Below are 7,101 nucleotides of genomic sequence, written 5' to 3'. Positions count from 1 at the left end.
ACAAGTTATTTAAACCACTATGTATAGCATGGCATCGAAGCTAATAAAATTTTGCATTATTAATCACCACATACTTCCTTTTCTAAAAAAATCACCACATACTTAGAGGAAAAACCACAATCGAGATCGGCAAAGAAGGAAATCACCTTGGGCAGCTCAGCGGGGGGGGGGGGACACATCCTCGAAGGGGGAAAACTGCTCCTGCAGTGCCACGGGGGCTGTAACCTCAAATGGGGCGTTGACCATCTCAGTAGTGGTCGTGAGCGTATCTGGGGTCGGCTCGGTGGTTGCCTCCATCTTCTTGGAGCTCTTTGTCTCATGGGGATCAGCCTCCCGCGTCTGCTCCAATATCTGCAGATCTTTGCCTGGTTCTCCTTGGTCCATCATGAAACTGACGAATACTAGGAGACCATTGAAAGGAAAACACAATCGCAATGACAATGAAACAAAAAAGAGAGTGAGGATTAGTTACTGCTTTGCAAAAGTTCTTTTTTTCTCTGAATGAAAATATACAAACATCACGGATCCGCTTACCTTCCCTTCGTTCGGAGAGAAGAAAGTGGCAGATGCGAGTGTTTCCTTTCTTGAAGACGGTGAGGGAGAAGGGGATTCAGCGAAGAGTGAAATGATGGTTGCTTCGTCCGTCAAACTTACACCGCGGGGAGATGTGGTTTTGTGATACGGCGGCTTGTTACTGTCGCGCTACGACCGGGGTGACTCTCCACCTGCATACTACCTTCTAATTTCGTGGATGGCATTTGGGCCCGCGCGCTGCATGGCCCGCATATCGGTGAACAAAAGTATAACGACATTTAGTAGAGGGAGATGTTTCAATGACCTAGGAGGAGCCAGAAGCGGTAGAGTGTCGCCACTGTACTAGTAGTATTTGTTTTTCTCGGTAGCTGTAGAGTGTCTCCACTGTACTAGTAGTAATTGTTTCTCTGGGACAAAGACAAAACAGCCCATCCACACTAGTAAATAGTAAAATCAATTCAAAAGCCCATATATTTACTGAATGAGAGGCGCTACCCACACCCAGCACACCGCCCCCCAAACCTGGGTGCTCTTCTTCCTCCTCGCTCCTACCCACCTCACGTCAGCTCACTCCACTCGTACCCCCAAATTCCTCACCTCACTCCTACAGAAAACCCCAGCTCCCCTTCTTCCTCACTCCTACAGAATGCGAGGTTACTATTGTCCATCAGGCTTAAGTTTATCAGCAGCATGGTTTTGACGTATGTGTATGTCGAAGAGCAAAAAAAGGAGTTTCAGGTGGGCAAAAGAGCTTCTGAACGTGCCGGGCTTCTATTTACAACATATTGTGGTCATAATCCAGTAAATTTTACGACCCATGATGTTCATTCTATGGACCTGACCGATCCATTTGACTGTGACTGCCGAAAGCAGTGCTGGAGTTAGTTGTTGTTGCCCTTTTCAATCTGGTTTTTTTTGTAAACCTGATGAACAATTAACCCTCGTGCTTTTGTACAGTCTGTAAGCTGGAGTTAGATGTTCCTGCCCTTTTCAACTCGGCTGTGACTGTCATATTTTCTTTGAAACAAGGCAAATGGCTTGCCATTTGTTTAATTTAGAGTGAAATATTGTAACAAAACCCAACCAAGGGAAATAACATCACTCTCGCCGGCTGCTTGAGCTCACTGTGCATTACAGAAGCCAAGTGATTAGCCCCCACCAGCACCCACAAACTTATTTCGAACTAGCACATCAAATGGGCTGTAAATTTTCATAGGAAAGGCTGCATGACCGTGACAGATTTGGATTCTAACATTTGGGACCCGCGAGGAAATCGCCTATCCAAGGTGGTGTCGACTTACTAGCCAGTCAACAAACAATTCTGCCTACCAGCCGTTGGATTGACATCCAACATCTGTCGTGTATCTTCTATCTCTTGTCTTCTTCTTCCTCCAGTCGCCCAAACAAAACCACCCCATCGGCTCCGCCTGCTCCCGCCTCCCATGGCTGGCTGCGCCTCCGCCGCCCTACCGTACGTACCCTCCAACGTTGGCCAGTCCCTCCCTCTATTCCCCCACACGTCTTGTTATTCTCCGGCGATGTCAGCCCCAACATGGACCTGCGCCCGAACCAGTCAACCCTCGTACTCCCCTCCGCCTGCGATTGGACCTTCGCATCTTCAACGGCTCCTGTTCGTTCCGTCCGAGGCCTCGCCGTCGTCCTCCGCCTTGCAGCCTTGGTTCGCTCGCCGTGCGCGATGCGCCGCCCTCTTGCGTTGTCAACATCATCAACAACCGAGAGGAACAAGGAGATGACTGTACGTGGAGAGGAGGACAGTAGGGACCAACCAACATCATGGCAGTACGCAAGCAAGTGCCTATATAGTACAAGCCCAAAAATATGGTTCCTCCTAATGGTTGGACATCTGGGGCTCACGCCATTGTCAACGTAGTCAATAAACGAGAGAATTACACTACGAGCGGCTGACACTAGGGACCCAGCAAGTCACACAGTTTTTTTAGGAACAAGCAGTTGTTATTTATACTAGTTTTAGCGACAGATCAGGGTAACAACGGGGCTGTGCGGGGGTTGTGGCCCGTCTAGCTAGGGTTTTATTTATGTTTACCACATCATGAGCCCAGTTGTGTTTTTTCTTGCTGAAAATGGCTAGCCCAGTTCTATTTTTTAAAAGAAATACCCAAACAAGGCCTACTTGCTTTATCGGCCCTGCTGGGCTGCAAATCTTTCAAGCGAGGAGAGTTTCATTCAGTTTGCCCAGAAATGGGTTGTACATTTTTAAAACACATCAAACCGGGAATTAGTTTCAATTTTTTTTCATTACAAGATATTAAATTCCATTGATTTTTATGCATGGACAATTATTTGGATTTTATAATTATATATATTATTTTTCATAGTTTGAATGTGAATCGATATTTCTGGATTAAAAATAGTTGACCGCACCAAAATATGCAAAATTTCGTATACTTTTTAACCATGGCCACAATATGGGGTGTAATGCTGACAAAAAGAAGATGGGCCCCAGAAAACTTCTTAAGAATTAGCAAATGGGCTGTACATTATTAGAAATAATGGCAGATGGGTTGTATGCTATTTTCCACAGATTTGAGGCTGACTTGTGCGCCTACTACAGGTTGACGCGTATGCTTTCATAAAAAAAAGGTTGACGCACACGCAACGCCCTGTCAACTTAGTCAACACACGAGAGCAGTGACTGTTGGATGTCCATCCAATGGCCGTCGTGCTTCTTCAATCATGCTCCAGTCGCTCAACCAAGCGCCAGCGGGGCTGCCTGCTCCCTCCTCCCGCGGCCGGCTATGCTGCCGCGCAGGCCTCACGGCCCCATCGTACTCCCATCGCTGGCCTAGCCATCCCTCTACTCACCCACACATGTTGTTATTCTCCGGCGACGGCAGACAAACCAGTAAACCCTCGTACTCCTCCGCGTGGGAAACAACTGCCGAGTATTCCCTGGCTCCGTTTCGTTCCCTTCCTAGGCCTCGCCGTCGTCCACCGCCCTGGTGCTCTCGGCGCGGCCTGGTCAACGTGGTCAATGAACGACATCCATTGGAAGTGGACTGTATGTGGAGAGGCTGACAGCTGGGCCCACAGCCGCACGCAAGGAAATGCCTCCTTATTACGCGCAAAATAATGATTCCTCCACCTGACAGCTAGGACCCACAGGAAGGGCCTCTGTATTTTGCGAGAAAACGTTCCCCCGCTGACAGGTCAGACCCACCAGCTATATCTTCGCACGCAAGGAAGTGCCTCCTTATTACACCCAAAAAAAATAAATACCCCCTACTAGCTGGGACCCACCATATTGTTGGGCTGACTTGTGGGCCTACTAAGTTGATGGGCACGGAGGGCTTTGTCAACTTAGTCAATACTCCAGTGACTGTATGATGTCCATCCAACGGCCATAGTGCTTCTTCAACCTCTGGTCTTCTTGCTCCAGCCGCCCAAAGCAGCGCCAGTCGTGCCGCCTGCTCCTGCCTCCCGTGGCCGGCTGTGCTACCACGGAGGCCTCACCGCCCCCATACTACTCCCACCACTGGCCAGGCCATCCCTCCACTCACCCACGCCCCCTGTTATTCTGCGACAACGACAGCCTCACACCGCAGCCGAACCAGTGAACGCTCGTACTCCTCTCCGCGTGGGCATCCACTGCCGCGTCTGGCCCGGCTCCACGTCGTCCCCTTCCTAGGCCTCGCCATCGTGCACCGCCGTGGTGCTTTCGGCATGGCGTGGTCAATGTGGTCAACGATTGACTTCCATCGGAAGAGTACTGTACGTGGAGAGGCTGACAGCTGGGTCCACGGCAGCCGCAAGGAAGTGGCTCCTTATTACGCGGAAAATAATTATTCCTCTACCCGACAGCGGGGACCCACCGGACGGGCCACCAGTATTTTGCGAAAAAATCATTTCCCCCTGACTGTTGGGACCCATCGGACGGGCCACCGTATTTCGCGAAAAAATGTTCCCCCCGCTGTCAGCTTGGACCCACCGGAAGTCCCTCCTTATTACACACAAAAAAATGAATACTCCCCGGCTAGCTGGGACCCACCTTGGTGGGAGGCTGACTTGTGGGCCTACTAAGTTGACGGGAACGAAGGGCTTTGTCAACTTAGTCAATATGAACGATTCTAGCTCCACTGACCGTACGATGTCCATCCAACGGCCGTAGTGCTTCTTCAACCTCTGGTCTTCTTGCTCCAGCCGCCCAAAGCAGCACCGGTCATGCAGCATGCTCCTGCCTCCCGTGGCCGGCTATGCTGCCGTAGAGGCCTGACCGCCCCTACTATTCCCACCGCTGGCCAGGCCCTGCGGCGACGGCAGCCTCACACCGCAGCCGAACCAGTGAACCCTCGTACTCCTCTCCGTGCGGGCTTCCACTACCGCGTCTTCCCCGGCTCCACGTCGTCCCCTTCCTAGGCCTCGCCGTCGTCCACCGCCGTGGTACTCTCCGCATGGCGTGGTCAACATGGTCAAGGAACGACTTCCATCGGAAGAGTACTGTACGTGGAGAGGCTGACAACTGGATCCATGGCCACAACCCAGTTTTTTTGTGATTTGCCAAGTAAGTCGCTTTGTCAGGCCTGTTGGGCTGCAAATCTTTCAAGACGAGGAGAGCTTTCATTCGGCTGGCCGAGAAAATGGCCCATCAGTAATGAGAAATGGGTTGTACATTTTTAAAACACACCAAACCGGCAATTAGTTTCAAATATCTTTTTTTTTCATTTCAAGATTTTAAATTACATTAATTTTTATGTGTGGAGAATTTGTTGGATTTTATATTGATATACATTTATTTTTAAAATCAGTTTGAATGTGAGTCGAAATTTCGGGATTAAAAACAGTTCGGACCACACCGAAATATGCAAAATTTCTTATAATTTTTTAACCGTGGCCACAATATGGGCTGTAATGCTAACAAAAAGAATATGGGCTCCAAAAAAACCTTAAGAATTAGCTAATGGGCTGTAAATTATTAGAAATAATGGCAGATGGGTCGTATGCTGTTTTCCATAGATTTGAGGCTTTCCTAAAAAAAGGTTGACGCACAAGCACTGACTGTTGGATGTCCATCCAATGGCCGTCGTGCTTCTTCAATCTCTGCTCTTCCTGCTCCAGCCGCTCAAACAAGCGCTGGCGGGACTATCCACCATACTCCCACCGATGGCCTAGCCATCCCTCTACTCACCCACACCTGCTGTTATTCTCCAGCGACGGCGGACGAACCAGTAAACCCTCGTACAGTCGTACTCCCCTCCGCATGGGAAACAACTACCGAGTCTTCCCTGCCTCCGTGTCGTCCCCTTCCTAGGCCTCGCCGTCGTCCACCGCCGTGGTGCTCTCGGCGCGGCGTGGTCAATGTGGTTAACGACCGACTTCCATCGGAAGAGTACTGTGCGTGGAGACGCTGACAGTTGGGTCCATGGCCGCAGCAAGGAAGTGCCTCCTTATTACACGCAAAATAATTATTCCTCCACCTGACAGCGGGGACCCACCGGATGGGCCACCGTATTTCATGAAAAAAAATGTTTCCCCCCTGACTGCTGGGACCCACGAGCTACACCTTCACATGCAAGGAAGTGCGTCCGGGCAAAAAAAACGATTCGCCCCCCTGACTGCTGGGACCCACCAGCTACATCTTCGCACGCAAGGAAGTGCCTGACAGTCGGGACCCACCTGGTCGAAGCGTACATAGCGTTGTCATTCTGGTCGTGAACGTGTACGTACATATATACTGGTGGATGTAGAGGCACGCACATGTTGTAGTAGAGGCACACACGTATCATGTACATGTATGTACAGCGGGCAGGGTGCAAGAAAGAAAATACGGCCACGTATGTGTACATACGGGCGGGGTGTTGAACGCCTACTCGCGCATACGTACAGCGAGGGCTCGTTGACATGGCTGTGTCGGAACGGAGAAACAACGTCGTCGTCGTGTTCATGGGGAGGCAACGGAATGCGTCGTGTTCATGGGGAGGCAACGGAATGTGTCGTGTTCATCGGAAGGCAACGGAACGCGTGGGAACCAACCCGCTGGGTCGGAACGGAATGCGTGGTCGTGTTCATCGGGAGGGCTTGGACGGAACAGGCGACGGAAACGAGGCCTGGCATACCGCAGAACGGAGGAAACGGCCTTGTGTTCGACCGACCACGTTCGAAACGGGATCCTGTTCATCGGGAGGGGTCTGGCATACCGCAAAACGGACGAAACGGACCTCCTACGGTCGAAACCGGGGTCCTGTTGATCGGGAGGGGTGTGGCGTACCGCAAAACAGACGAAACGGACCTCCTATGGTCGAAACGGGGGTCCTGTTCATTAGGAGGGGTGTGGCGTACCGCAAAACGGGACTCCACGGGGTACTGTTCATCTCCACCATCGACCTCCTCCAGCCTCCACGGGCTCCTGTTCATCCAGCCTCCACCACGCGCTACTCCACCAGCTACTGTTCAACCATCCCTCCACGGGCACTCCTCCACCGTCTACTGTTCATCCAGCCCTCCACACCACGGGGTCCTGTTCAACCACCCCTCCACCGTCTATTGTTCATCCAACCCTCCACACCACGGGGTCCTGTTCATCCAGAGGCA

The sequence above is a fragment of the Triticum dicoccoides genome, chromosome 1A (genome assembly GCF_002162155.2).
Source record: "Triticum dicoccoides isolate Atlit2015 ecotype Zavitan chromosome 1A, WEW_v2.0, whole genome shotgun sequence".
NCBI classification, from domain to species: domain Eukaryota; kingdom Viridiplantae; phylum Streptophyta; class Magnoliopsida; order Poales; family Poaceae; genus Triticum; species Triticum dicoccoides.
Note: the sequence above shows the minus strand (reverse complement) of the source record.